Genomic DNA, 14,828 nt, shown 5'->3' with positions numbered 1-14,828 from the left:
CACTTCGGCATATTGAGAATGTTCTTTTTCATAAGAAGCTGAAATCCCTTTTTAGTGTTCTTATAACTTCCGAGCATTTGTCCCATTCCTGCCCTTGGGACTGCCTAGACCTAGCCTCATTCCTCTTCCATAGGAGAGGCCTCCAAATATTTGAGGACTTGTTTGCAAAGCTCCCCTGCTGCAGGCCAAACACCGTCCACGTGACCAGAAAGTTTGACTCAGGGTCGGGGTGGTCTCCTGCCTCAGGTTCTTTGCTCCTGTGTGTCAAGCACAGGATCCCATCACCCCAGCTCAGCATCAACCGGGCCAGCCTGCTGCAGACCAGGAGAGCAGACTGTAGGGGCTCTGAGGAGCCCAATGCCCCCTTCTCTTGACCCCATTCACTGTTCCTGTGTGATGCTCTGGGTCATGCAGCTTCTCTGAGCCTCAGTTGCCCGGCCTTCCTCACTCTGTGCCGCGAGGCTCAGCGGAGGTACCGGATGGGAAAGTGCTCCAGAAAGGTGAAAGCGCGGCACAAAACAGGATAGGGTTGCTGTCATCGTGACCACACTTTACCCTTCCCTACGTCTGCACCGTGGAGTCCCTGGGTGGCGCAAATGGTTAAGTGCTCAACTACCAACCAAAAGGTTGCTGGTTCAAGTCCACCCAGAAGTCCCTCCGAAGAAAGCCCTGTCGATCATCTTCTGCAAGGTCACAGCCGTGAAGACCCTATGGAGCACGGCTCTACTCTGCACATACGGGGTCACTATGAGTCGGAGCCGACGCCATGGCAACTGGTGTTTTAATTTAGAACAGCCCCACTCAGAGTGTTTTCCCTGATGTTCCTTTGTCTTCCTCCTAACTCACCGGAGCAGAATCAGAGCAGCAAGTGTGGTCCCCATCTCACAGATGAGCAAGCGAAGGTTCAGAGATCGCAATGAAGACATGGCAGAGCCACAAGCTGAACCCTGGTCCTCTGGCTCCAAATTGAGGCAGCAGTGGGGAGGAAGAGGAGAGCAGCCCAGTGCTGAGCTGACAGGAGTGAGGGTGGGAAGGACCCTGCGGCCGGGGCTCGTCCCGTCTGCACACACGCTTCTCTTGCTGCTTGTCTTAGTCGGTTTGCCTGAACACGGCTACCCGGTGGGCCGTAGGCACGTGGACGGGGCTGGGAGCCCACCCCCCCGCGCCTGTTTCTCTCTCACACTCACCCTTCTCTTTGGGTTCCTCTAGCGTGGCTGGGGTTTCCTTCCTCCCTTCAAAGCTGGTGGGTGTCTCCTCTCGAAGCCACTTTCTTCTTTCTTGGAATCTGCCCAGGGAAAGACACCAGTGTTTCTGTTTCCATTTCTCCTCAGGCACCGGCATTTCCTGGGTGTGGGGGAGCCCCGTGGGCAGCTGGTGGCTGAGAAGGCCCTGACACCCCAACACTCTCTCTCCCCTCCTGCTTCTATCTGTCACCTGCTGGTCCTTGTCACTCCAATCTCAGCCTCATTTGAGGGGCTGAATTGGAGAATCACAGCTTCAGAGATGGAAGGGATTTTGTTGAGGGGGGCAGGGGCTTGCTAGAAGGGACATAATGGAGTAGGGGCAGATGGGGGAGCCCTGCCTTTCACACTATGCCAAGCAGGAAGGGGGATCCCATACTCTGTCCCTCCAGAATCCCCTCTCTCTTCCCTGCTCCCACTCAGCACATCACTCCGCCTCCATCTGTGACATCTTTTTTTGCCCCTCACTTTCATGCCTGACTCATTCTTTAAGACTCAGCCTAGTATCACCTACTCCAGGAAGCCTTCCTTGATTGCCTCCCCCTTTGCCCCCACTCCACAGGCTGAGAGGTGTCCCCTTGCTCTTGCCTCTCTTCCCATACCACTATACTGATGTGACCTCTGGTAAACACTCGTCCTCGGCCAGCCTCACTCACCAGGTCGCCTCCTCTCCTCGCCCCGGCCTGTGCTTGCTGGTGCTGCGACCCTCCTCACTCTGTACTAGAGTTGTTTGCTTCTCTGCCCTCCCTGACTTGTGCGTCCCTTAAAGGCTGAGTCCTAACCCTCCTCCTCCTTTGTAAACAGCTTTTTTGAGATATCACTCACATACCATACAATTCACCCGTTTAAGGTATACAATTCCGTGGTTTTTAATATAGTCACAGAGTTGTGTAACCATCACCACCAAAATGAAGTTTTTAGAGCATTTCAACCGCCCCCCTCCGAAAAAACCCCACACCCATTAGCAGCCAGTCTCCATTGCCCTCTTCCCTCAGCCCCAGACAACCACTAATCTACTTTCTGTCTCTATAGATTTCCCCATTCTGGACATTTCACAGAAATGGAATCATACAATGTGAATCCTTTGTGACTGGCTTCTGTCACTCAGCATAATGATTTCAAGGGTCACCCACACTGTAGCATGAAGTACTCCATTCCTTTTATGGCTGAATAATATTCCGTGTTGTTTTTCCATTGATGGACACTTGGGTTGTTTCTACCGTTTGGGTATTGGGAATAAGGCTGTTATCAACATCCGTGCACAAGTTTTTGTGTGGACATATGTTTTCAACTCTCCTGGGTGTATACCTAGCAGTGGCATTGCCGGGTCACCCTAAGGAGTGCTGGTGGCACAATGGTTAAGTGCTTGGCTGCTAACTGAGAGGCTGGCAGTTCGAGCTCACCTGGCAATCTGCTCCCAGAAAGATTAATCCAAAGCCAAACCCATTGCCATCAAGTCAATTCTGACTCATAGTGACCCTATAGGACAGAGCAGCCTAGGAAATCCTATACCAAACCCATTGCCATCAAGTCAATTCTGACTCATAGTGACCCTATAAGACAGAGTAGAACTGCCCCATAGGGTTTCTTTACAGAAGCAGACTGCCACATCTTTCTCCCATGGAGCGGCTGGTGGGTTTGAACTGCCTATGTTTCAGTTAGCAGCCAAGCGCTTTAACCACTGCACCACCAGGCAGTTCTACTCTGTTACATGGGATCACTATGAGTCAGAATCCACTTGACGGCACACAACAGGAGCATGCTAACTCTATGTTTCATATCTGAGAAACTGCCAGACTGTTTTCCAAAGCGGCTGCAGCATTTAACATCCCCACCAGCAGGGTATGAGGGTTCTGACTTCTCCACATTCTCTTCAACACTTGTAATTATCTGACTTTCTGATTCTAAGCCGTCCTAGAGAGTGTGAAGTGGTAAGCCTTAAACCCTTTATTGACCAGGCAGCAAGGCCTGGCAGTAGAGCTACGGGCTCTGGAGGCTGAACCCAGGCTGGAAGCCCAACCACTTCTGCCTGAGGGGTTTGGGCCAAGTCTTTCCACCTGGCTGAGCCTCATCTTTCCCTTCTGCGGAATGGAACCATAGTAGGTGGCTGAAAGGTAGGCTGTAAAGTCCTCAGCACAGTGGCTTGGCATAAAGCATGCGTTACAGCTAGATGATCACGTCAGCGCTCCAAAGCCAGCACAGGTTCTGGTGTGGGGTGGGCCTTCCTGGGTATGGGTGGAGCAGACTGCAGCGAGCGTGCTCCAGGGCAGACACCAGCCGAGGACCTGGGTCTGGCTGGACATGAGGAGGCCTGGGGAGGCGCTCACTGCCTCCTGTTCTGGGGCCCCTTGGCCAAAGCCCCTTCCAGAACCACCACCACATCCCTCTTGCTTGGCTTGGGAAGTCGTTTTCTTTCTACAGGCATTTTTTGAGACTTGGCACATGTGAGCCACCTCCTGATGGTTTGAATTAGGAAGCAGCTGATGCCTTCTGGAAAACCTAGGAAAACATTATTGTTGGAGGCCAGTCTCTCGCTGGCAGGGCTGACTGCCTGGCCTGGCGTTCCAGATCACAAAAGCCTTCACTGGCAAAATTGGAGCCTCCCCATTGGGGACTCCGCTCAAGCCCTCTTCCCCCAGCCATCCCTTGGGTCTGGCAAACCATGGCTGCCGGTGGGAGTTGGGACAAGACTCCTGCGAGGTCTGGGCTCCTCTGTCCAGCAGTGTGTTGGTTGACCAAGGGCTGACTCAACTCCCAGCCTGGCAGAGGCCGGGTGTCTGGCGCAGTGCAAAGGAGGTGCCCTTCTGAGAAGGGGGAAGCTGCTGGGGAGGGAGCAGGGCCAGAAGGAAGGTGCCAACAGGCTGGTTGTATACTGAGCTTGGGGAAGGAGAGACTGTGTTAACAGCTTTCATTTCACAGATGAGGAGACTGAGGCTCATACAGCCAGAACTGGCTCGGAAGCCTCATCTTTCCTTTCCACGCTGAGAATGGAAGTAAAAGTAAAAGTGCTTTGTGACCCAAAAGGCACAGCACAGCCGTGAGGGGTTTTCAGTATCATCTTTAGCTGTTTTCCTCACCTGGGCTTGTCCTTTCCTGCCCCACTGACCCAAGCGGAGTAGCCAGAGCAGGTGGACAGAAAAGCCTGGACGGACCTTCTCTCAGGCCAGACACTGCCTTGCTGTGGCTTCTCCACGCTCACCAACAGTCAGAGCCCCATGCCTGGGCCCCCCTTATCTCTGGACCAGCCTCGAGGGTGCAGCTCGTGCTTTGCTACTAGCTGAGAAGTCCAACCTCAGATGGACAGGGTGATTGTTCAGGCCTGTGGCACCCTGATAGGCCCATGCAGCATGCGACAGAGCTCCAGGAGGCCCCCTCATGCCACCTTCCTGCACTCAGCCCCTACTGCCCCTGCTCCTTAACTTCTAGAAGGACAGGTACCCTGAGGGTGGGCCCTGGAGCTTAGCAGCCCCCACCCTCGCAGCCCACCTCCTCACTGCTCCTCGTTCCTCGGGTGAGCCAGGCCTGGGTCCAAACCACTGCCACATCCCAGCACTGGGTGTGGGCGCCTGTTTCCTGATCCTAAAACGAGATTTCACTTGTCTCTACCCCATGGGGCTGCTGGAAAGATCAAATGAGGTGGCACGTGGCACACATGAGAACAGGCTGGCACATACAGTAGGTGCTCAACAATCGGTCATTTGATTTATTTGTTTCCCTGTTTTCCCAGCCGTTGTACCCTGAGCCGTAGGGTTTTCTTGGCTTTAATCTTTATGGAAGCAGATCACCAGGTCTTTCTTCTGTGGTACTTCTGGGTGAGTTCAACCATCAACTTTTAGGTTAGTACAAAAAAAACCAAACCAGTTGCCACTGAGTCGATTCCAACTCATAGTGACCCTATAGGACAGAGTAGAACTGCCTTACAGAGTTTCCAAGGCTGTAATCTTTTTTTTTTTCATTCTAGTATTTTAAAACTTTTAAAAAACTTTATTGTTGTACTTTAAGTGAAAGTTTACAATTGAAGTTAGTCTCTCATACAAAAATTTATACATACATTGTTATGTGACCCTAATTGCTCTCCCTATACTGAGACAGTACACTCCTCCTTTCCACCCCTGGTTTCCCATGTCCATTCATCCAGCTCCTGACCCTCTCTGCTTCTTATCTCACCTCCAGACAGGAGTGGCCCATTTAATCTCATGTATCTACTTGAGCTAAGAAGCACACTCTTCACGAGTATCATTTTATGTACCATAGTCCAGTCTAATCTTTGTCTGAAGAGTTGGCCTCGGGAATGGTTTTAGTTCTGGATTGACAGAGAGTCCGGGGGCCATGCTTTCTGGGGTTCATCCAGTCTCCGTCAGACCATTAAGTCTGGTCTTCTTACTAGAATTTGGGTTCTGCACTCCACTTTTCTCTTGCTCCATCAGGGACTCTCTGTTGTGTTCCCTGTCAGGCGGTCATTGATGGTAGCCGGGCACCATCTAGTTCTTCTGGTCTCAGGCTGATGAAGTCTCTGGTTTATGTGGCCCTTTCTGTCTCTTGGGCTAATACTTTCCTTGTGTCTTTGGTGTCCTTCATTCTCCTTTGCTCCAGGTGGGTTGGGACCAATTGATGCATCTTAGATGGCTGCTTGCTAGCTTTTAAGACCCCAGATGCCACTCACCAAAGTAGGGTGCAGAACATTTTCTTAATAAACTTTGTTATTCCAGTTGACCTAGATGTCCCCTGAAAGCATGGTCCCCAGACCCCCTCCCCTGCTACTCTGTCCGTCAAAGTGTTTGGTTGTATTCAGGAAACTTCTTAGCTTTGGTTTAGTCCAGTTGTGTTGGCTTCCCCTGTAGTGTGTGTGTCCTTCCCTTCAACTCAGATAATTCTTGTCTACTATCTAGTTAGTGAATAACTGTCTCCCTCCCTCTCCACCCTTGTAACCATCAAAGAATGTTTTCTTCTGTGTTTAAACCTTTTCTTGAGTTCTTGTAATAGTGGTCTTCTACAATATTTGTCCTTTTGCAACTGACTAAATTCACTTAGCATAGTGCCCTCCAGCTTCCTCCATGTTATGTTTCAAGGATTCATCGTTGTTCTTTACAGTTGTGTAGTATTCCATTGTGTGAATATATCATAATGTGTTTATCTATTCGTCCATGATGGGCACCTAGGTTGTTTCCATCTTTTTGCTATCCTGAACAGTGCTGCAATGAACATGGGTGTGCATATATCTGTTCATGTGACGGCTCTTATTTCTCTAGGATATATTCCAAGGAGCGGGATTGCTGGATTGTATGGTACTTCTATTTCTAGCTTTTTAAGGAAGCGCCAAATCAATTTCCAAAGTGGTTGTATCATTTTACATTCCCACCAACAGTTCCAGTCTCCCCACAACCTCTCCAACATTTATTATTTTGTGTTTTTTGGATTAATGCTAGCCTTGTTGGAGTGAGATGGTGTCTTATTGTAGTTTTAATTTGCATTTCTCTAATGTCTGATGATCGTGAGCATTTCTTCATGTGTCTGTTAGCTGTCTGAATGTCTTCTCTGGTGAAGTGTCTGTTCATATCCTTTGCCCATTTTTTAATTGACTTATTTGTCTTTTGTTATTGAGGTTTTGCAATATCTTGTAGATTTTAGAGATTAGACGCTGATCAGATTGGTCATAGTCAAAATTTTTTTCCCAGTCTGTAGGTTGTCTTTTGACTCTTTTGGTGAAGTCTTTTGATGAGCGTAAGTGTTTGATTTTTAGGAGCTCCCGGTTATCTAGTTTCTCTTCTCGTGTTAGTGCTGTTATTTATGGTTCGTATTCTGTTTTTGCCATGTATTAGGGCTCCTAGTATTATCCTTATTTTTAATTCCATGATCTTTATCGTTTTTGATTTTATATTTAGGTCTTTGATCCGTTTTGAGTTAGTTTTTGTGCATAGTGTGAGGTATGGGTCTTGTTTCAGTTTTTTGCAGATGGATATCCAGTTATGCCAGCACCACTTGTTAAAGAGGCTGTCTTTTCCCCAATTAATGGACTTCGGGCCTTTGTCAAATATCAGCTGCTCATAGGTGGATTAATTTACATCTGGATTGTCAATTCTGTTCCATTGGTCTATGTATCTGTTATTGTACCAGTACCACGTTGTTTTGACTGTGGCAGTATAATAGGTTCTAAAATCAGGTAGTGTGAGGCCTCCCACTTTATTCTTCTTCTTCAGTAATGCTTTACTTATTTGGGGCCTCTTCCCTTTCCATATGAAGTTGGTGATTTGTTTCTCCATCTAATTAAAAAATGCCATTGGAATTTGGATCGTGATTGCATTATATCTGTAGATTGCTTTGGGTAGAATTGACATTTTCACAATGTTGAGTCTTCCTGTCCCTGAGCAAGGTATGTTTTTCCACTTATGCAGGTCTCTTGGTTTCTTGCAGTAGTGTCTTGTAGTTTTCATTGTATAGGTCTTTTACAGCTCTGGTTAGATTTATTCCTAAGAGTTTTATCTTCTTGGGGGCTATTGTAAATGGTATTGATTTGGTGATTTTCTCTTCGAAGTTCTCTTTGTTGGTATAGAGGAATCCAACTGATTTTTGTATGTTTATCTTGTATCCTGATACTTTGCTGAAATCTTCTACTAGTTCCAGTAGCTTTTTTGTGGATTCTTTGGCATTTTCTGTGTACTAGATCATATCATCTGCAAATAGAGATACTTTTACTTCTTCCCTACCAGTTTGGATGCTCTTTGTTTCTTTTTCTAGCCTAATTGCGCTGGCTAGGACCTCCAGCACAATGTTGAATAAGAGTGGTGATAAAGGACATCCCAAGGCTGTAATCTTTACGGAAGCAGACTGCCACATCTTTCTACTGTGGAGCAGCTGGTGGGTTCAAACCGCCGATGTTTCATTTAGCAGCCGAGTGCTTAACCACTGCACCACCAGGGCTCCTTAGCAACTGGTTACAGATGGGAAAAGATGACCATGAAGGGTGGCTGTGTGACCTGGAGCAAATCACTCCATCTCGCCCACTAGTCTGATGACTAACATCAGCAAGAATCGGATATCCTAACTGTGGACTAGCAGTGTGGCCCCGGGACCACGTGCCACCTCCTCCTGCCTGGTTTTCTGCTGTTGTACAGGGGCCTGACACCTGCTCGCCTTCCCTCCTCCAGGTGCTTGTAAGAGCCAAACGGGACAATGGGCATTTTGTCAATGCAACCAGCGACACAGATGAGGACGACCGAACCCCACATCTGGAGGCTTATGAGAATTTAACAATTCTCTTTCCCACATGCTCTCTAAGGATAACAGTGAAAATAAAGACGACAGCAGTGGCCCTAACTCCATATAGGCAGAATCAGCCCTGGCCAGGCTCAGGTCCCTATGCCTGCTCCTTTCCTCCTTGCTTGCCCCACCCAGCCCTGCTGGCCATCTTTCCACCTTACTCAGAGCCAAGCTCCTACCAGGCAGTGTCCTCTCTGCTCCCACTTCTGCTTACCTGGCTCCTTCCTTCCCACACTCCAGGTTTCTGCAGTGTTGGCCCTGTGGGCTAGCCTTCCCGGTGGCACTCAGCATGGCTCTACTGAGACAATGAACTGTATGACCATGGCTCTAATGGCTGCTCTCCTGTCAGGACGATGGTACTGAAGGAAGAAGCCCAGTCTGCACTTAAGGCATTGGTGAAAAACAAGGCTTCAGGAACTGAATGAATACCAATTAAGATGTTACAAATGGATGCAATTCTGGAAGTGCTCACTCATCTATGCCAAGAAATTTGGAAGACAGCTACCTGGCCAACCCACTGAAAGTGATTCATATTCGTGCCCATTCCAAAGAAAGGTGATCCAATGGAATGTGGAAATTATCAAACAATATCATTAATATCACACACAAGTAAAATTATGCCGAAGCTAATTCACAAATGGTTGCAGCAGTACATTAACAGCAAATTGTCAGAAGTTCAAGCCAGAATCAGAACAGGATGTGGAACAAGGAATATCATTGCTGATGTCAGATGAATCTTGGCTGAAAGCAGAGAATACCTGAAAGATGTTTACCTGTGTTCTACTGACTACTCAAAGGCATTCAACTGTGTGGATCATAACACATTATGGACAGCATTTCGAAGAATGGGAATTCCAGAACACTTAGGTAATGGTGCTCATGCGGAACCTGTGTATAGACCAAGAGGTAGTTTTTCCAACAGAACAAGGGGATACTGCTTGGTTTAAAGTCAGGAAAGGTGTGCATCAGGGTTATATCCCTTCACCATACTTATTCAATCTATATGCAGAGCAAATAATCTCAGAAGCTGGACTGTGTGAAGAACAATGGGGCATCAGGATTGGAGGAAGACTAACAACCTGCGATATGCAGATGACACCCTTGCTTGCTGAAAGCAAAGAGGACTTACACTTGGCTGATGAAGATCAAAGACTTCAGCCTTCAGTGTGATTATACCTTAACATACCTGTTTCCATCAAGTGGATTCCCACTCACAGCGACCCTGTAGGACAGAGTAGAACTGCCCCATAGGGTTTCTAAGGAGCAGCTGGTGGATTTGAACTGCCGACCTTTTGGTTAGCAGCCGAGCTCTTTTTTTTTTAAATTATGTAAGATTTTCCTTATTATTATTATTTTTGTTGTTGTACTTTAAGTGAAAGTTTACAGTTCAAGTTAGTCTCTCATACAAAAATTTATACATACATTGTTATGTGACCCTAATTGCTCTCCCTATACTGAGACAGCACACTCCTTTCCACCCCTGATTTCCCGTGTCCATTCAACCAGCTCCTGACCCTCTCTACCTTCTCATCTCGCCTCCATACAGAAGCTGCCCATTTAGTCTCATGTATCTACTTAAGATAAGAAGCACACTCTTCACGAGTATCATTTTATGTCCCATAGTCCAGTCTAATCTTTGTCTGAAGAGTTGGCCTAGCAGCCGAGCTCTTAACCACTTCTCCACCAGGGCTCCTACACCTTAACACAAGGAAAAGAAAAATCCTCACAACTAGACTAATAAGTAACATCATGATAAACAGAGAAAAGATGGAAGTTGTCAAAGATTTCATTTTACTTGGGTCTGCAATCAACGACATGGAAGCAGTAGTCAAGAAATCAAATGACATATTGCATTGGTCAAATCTGCTACAAAAGATTTCTTGAAAGTGTTGAAAAGCAAAGATGTCACCTTGATAACTAAGGTGTGCCTGACCCAAGCCATGGTATTTTCAGTTGCCTTATATGCACTCAAAAGCTGGACAATGAACAAGGAGGACCGAAGAATTGATGCCTTTGAATTACGGTGTGGTGAAGAATATTGAATATACCACAGACTGCCAGAAGAACAAACAAATTCATCTTGGAAGAAGTACAGCCAGAATGCTCCTTCGAAGCAAGGATGGCGAGACTTGGTCTTACATACTTTGGACACGTTATCAGGAAAGACCAGTCCTTGGAGAAGGACATCCTCCTTGGTAAAGTAGAGGGTCAGCAAAAAAGAGGAAGACCCTCAACAAGATGGATTGACACAGTGTCTCCAACAATGGGCTCAAAAATAGCAACAATTGTAAGGATGGTGCAGGAGCAGGCAGTGTTTCGTTCTGTTGTACATAGGTCACTATGAGTCGGATCCAACTCTACGGCACCTCACAACAATGGCCGCTCTCCAAAGACACTGTGAGGGCAGGGAGGGTCTGGCCTATTTATGGTTGTGTCCTCGGGGCCAGACACTGGGCAGGGCACACAGGCGGGTCTCACTGACAGATAGAATGAGTGAGTGAATGAATGACATTTTATTTAGCCTCATCCCTCACAAAACTCACCTCACCTGTGCGCCTAGCCTCTCTGGCTCCAGCTGAGAATTCTAATTGTCTTGATGGGTTAACTTGTCCTGGAATTTTAACAACCTCTGGCTTGTGGGCTCTGAAGCCTGGTGGAGTCTGCTGCTTCTCAGCTGTGTGATGTTGGGAACGTTATCTCTGTAAAACAGATGACAGCATCTGTCTCATCAGTGCTACTGATGGAGGATTGCATGGGTGAAAGATTATGACGAGCAGGGTTGCAATGATTGTTGGTGCTGGTAATGACTAACGGGTGCCTCCTCCCACTTAACATCTTTGTCCTTTCACAGTAGTGGTGGCCAAGGTCTTAATCAGCTTGGAGAGAACTAGGAAGGGAGCCAGGTGCTGGCCGTGTGACCCAGAGCAAGTCACTCCATCTTGCCTGTTAAGCTGATGACTAACACAGGCAACAATCATACGTCCTAATTTGCTACTTCACAGTGATGTGGGGAAGATCAAACAGAGAGATGAATGACAACTATTCTCTCCATAAGTATTTATGAAACGCCTACTGTTTCTGGGGCTTAAGGAGGACCAAGCAGAGACCAAGACAACAGGACCCCTGTCCTACAGGTATTTACAGTCTAGAGAGAAGCCAGAAATTAAGGATCGCAGCAAGGCTTGTGAAACCAAAACCAAACCAAACTCATTGCCATTGAGTCAGTTCTGACTCATGGTGACCCTATATGACAGAGTAGAACTTCTCTATACAATTTCCAAGGCTGTCATCTTTAGGGAATCAGAATGTCACATCTTTCTCTCGAGGAGTGGCTGGTGGGTTCAAACTGCCAATCTTTCAGTTAGGAGCCGAGTGTTTAATTGCTGCACCACCAGGGCTCCTGCAAGGTGTGCAAATGCCCTGTAAATTACTATTCTCCTCTCGTAGGGGAGCGTGTAATGGCCAACATATTGCTGTGAGTCCAGCAGTACAACCTAAAGGTGGAGCATGGAAATGCATCCCTCCTCTGCTTCCTTCCAGCGGTAGGAGCTGGCGCCTTCCCTCACTCCCAGCGCCTCTGAGTCTTCAGTTATGAAACGGGCTTGAAGTGGTGCCATTGATGTGAGGATGATACATGAGTGAAAGATTTTGACGAGTAGGATTGCAAAGATTGTTGTTGCTGCAGGTAATGACTAACGGGTGCCTCCGCCCAGTTAACACCTTTGTCCTTTCGCAGAGGTGGTGGGCAAGGTCTGTGTCAGGTTGGAGACCTGGGCAGGGTCACTGCGTAGAGCTGATGTAAGGATGGAGTGAGCTCACACGTGGGAAAGGCTGAGCACTGAGCTGGGCCCAGCTAAAGCATCACTGGATGGTGGTGACTGTCAATGGAGTGGCCTTGCCGCCTCCCACGTCCTGTCGGGAGCAGGCAGCAGGGTTGAGTGGGATGCAGACTGACATTGCCCTTCAAACAGAGTGACGATGATGATGACGAGGAGGGTGGCTGACTGCCCTCCCTTCCCACCCCAGGGCCTATTTCTGTTAGACACACACACGTGACTAAGTAAGTACCTAAAAAGACTTGAAAGGAACTAGTCCAAATGGTTAATAATAACTTTTTCTAGACAGTAGGATTTTGAGGACATCCACCAATCATCTTTTACTTTTATATATTGTTTGGACCTTAGATTACTTTTGTAATCAGGAAAAAATCAAATTAAAGAAAACAATGACTTTGTGAATGAATGAATGAACAAATGCACACATGGATGGATGAATGACTGGGAGCCCCTGGCCTTAACCAGAGGAGTGACCTGGGCTCAGGTCAGCAGGGCGATAACTCAGCAGGCGCCTCATGAATCAGCCCTCAGTTTCCTTTCTCAGAGGAGGCCGGAGTCCGGCCTGGCTGTCAGGGCTCCAAGCCCACTGACCCATGGCCACGGCAGCCTTGGCGGGGTGGGCAATGAAGAGACTCAGTCATGGAGCCGGGGTTGTGACTCACATGTCGCTGAGTTCAGGAGGGCCCCTGCACTGGGCCCCTACGTCCCGATCATTCAACCTGGGCAGCGAGCTGCGCGGATTCCCGGCACCCTTCTGATACCGGCTGCTCACCAGGCCCTGAGGCCGACCCAATTGGCCTGGTGAGTAAGGAGGCCCTGGACAATCCCTCCTTTCATAAGCCTCGATGCTGACTAATCCTCCCAGTCACGCTCGGCCCTTCCACCTTCTATCCCCAAAACAATCCCTGCCCTGGAGCCAGCCCTATGGGATTTTGGGGGTGGCCAGCTGTCCTTGGCTCCCCCTTTCTACTGCCTCTCCCCTGCTCTACTCTCACACCCTGCCCCTGCCCACCTCTCTCCTGGGCCGTTGCTCTGGGCAGCTCTGTCCCTCCTCCCTTCCTCCCGCCAACCCCAAGTCCTCCCCTCTGGGCCTTGCTGGCAGGTCTATCATTCATACCACAATCGAACCGACTCTGAGGGGCTGCTTGTGCACCTGTCCTCCCACTCATCCCTGCTTCTTTCCTGTGAGAAGGGAAGGCCGGTGCCCCCAAAGTCAGGATTCTAATGAGGCCAGAGGGGACTCCTCCTGAGCATGCACGCAGAGGCACATGGAGTGGTGTGGTGGGAAGAGTCAGGCTTTGGAGTCAGATTTAGGTTCTAATTCTGACTCTGTCACCCACTAGCTGGGTGATCGAGGGCAGGTGAGTTCACTTCTCCAAACCTCAATTTCTACATCTTAAAAAAAAGGCGGGTAAGGGGGAAAGGAACGGAGTGAAACTATTCTGTATGATACTGTGATGGTGAACACGTGATATGAAGCATTTGTCAAAATCCATAGGGCTGGACAGCACAAAGAGTGAACCCCAATGTAAACTATGGACTTCAGTTACCAGTAATGTACCAATATTGGTTCATCAATTATAATAAACAAATCACAGGAATGCAAGATGTTAATAGGAGAAATAGTGTGCAGGGGGGTGGGTATGTGGGAATGCTCTGTCCTTTCTGGAGTCCTTGGGTGGTAAAATGGCTAATGCACTTGGCTACTAACTGAAAAGTTGGAGGTTCAAGTCTACCCAGAGGTGCCTTAGAAGAAAGACGTGGCAATCTACTTTCAAAAACCCAGCCATTAAAAACCCTACAGAGCATAGTTCTACTCTGACACACATGGAGTCGCCATGAGCTGAAATAGACTTGATGGTAACTGTTTTTCTGTACTTTCTGCATAATTTTTCTGCAAACCTAAAACTGCTCAAAAAAAAAAAAAAAAACCAGTTTCCATCGAGTCAATTCCGACTCATAGGATTCATAGGACTCATTGCACTACCCAGGGACTCTGCTTTAGGGGAAGGGAAGCTATGGAAACCAACAAGTGTCAGGCTTTGCGACAAAGTAGACTCTATACGACAAAGTAGAACTGCCCCATAGGGTTTCCAAGGAACGGCTGGTGGATTTGAACTGCTGGCCTTTTGGTTAGCAGCCAAGCTATTAACTACTGCACCACCAGGTCTCCAAAAAATAGTCTGTTTTTAAAAAAGGGGGGTCGGGGAGAGGTGGATAATAATACCTCACTTACAGAACGGATGTGAAGCATGTTCCAGAAAGCCTGGCACGTGTTGGTTTCCACATCTTACCTTCCCTTAAAGCAGAGTCCCTGGGTACTGCAAACAGTTAACACACTCAGCTGCTAACTGTAAGAATGAAAGTTCAAGTCCTCCCAGAGCTACCTCAGAAGAAAGGTCTGGTGATCTACTTTCGAAAAATCAGCGAATGAAAACTCTATGAAGCGCAGTTCTACTCTGACGCACATGGGGTTGCCGTGAATCAGAATCGA

The sequence above is a fragment of the Trichechus manatus genome, unplaced genomic scaffold (genome assembly GCF_000243295.1).
Source record: "Trichechus manatus latirostris isolate Lorelei unplaced genomic scaffold, TriManLat1.0 scaffold00061, whole genome shotgun sequence".
Classification (NCBI taxonomy): domain Eukaryota; kingdom Metazoa; phylum Chordata; class Mammalia; order Sirenia; family Trichechidae; genus Trichechus; species Trichechus manatus.
This window is presented reverse-complemented; position numbering follows the sequence as displayed.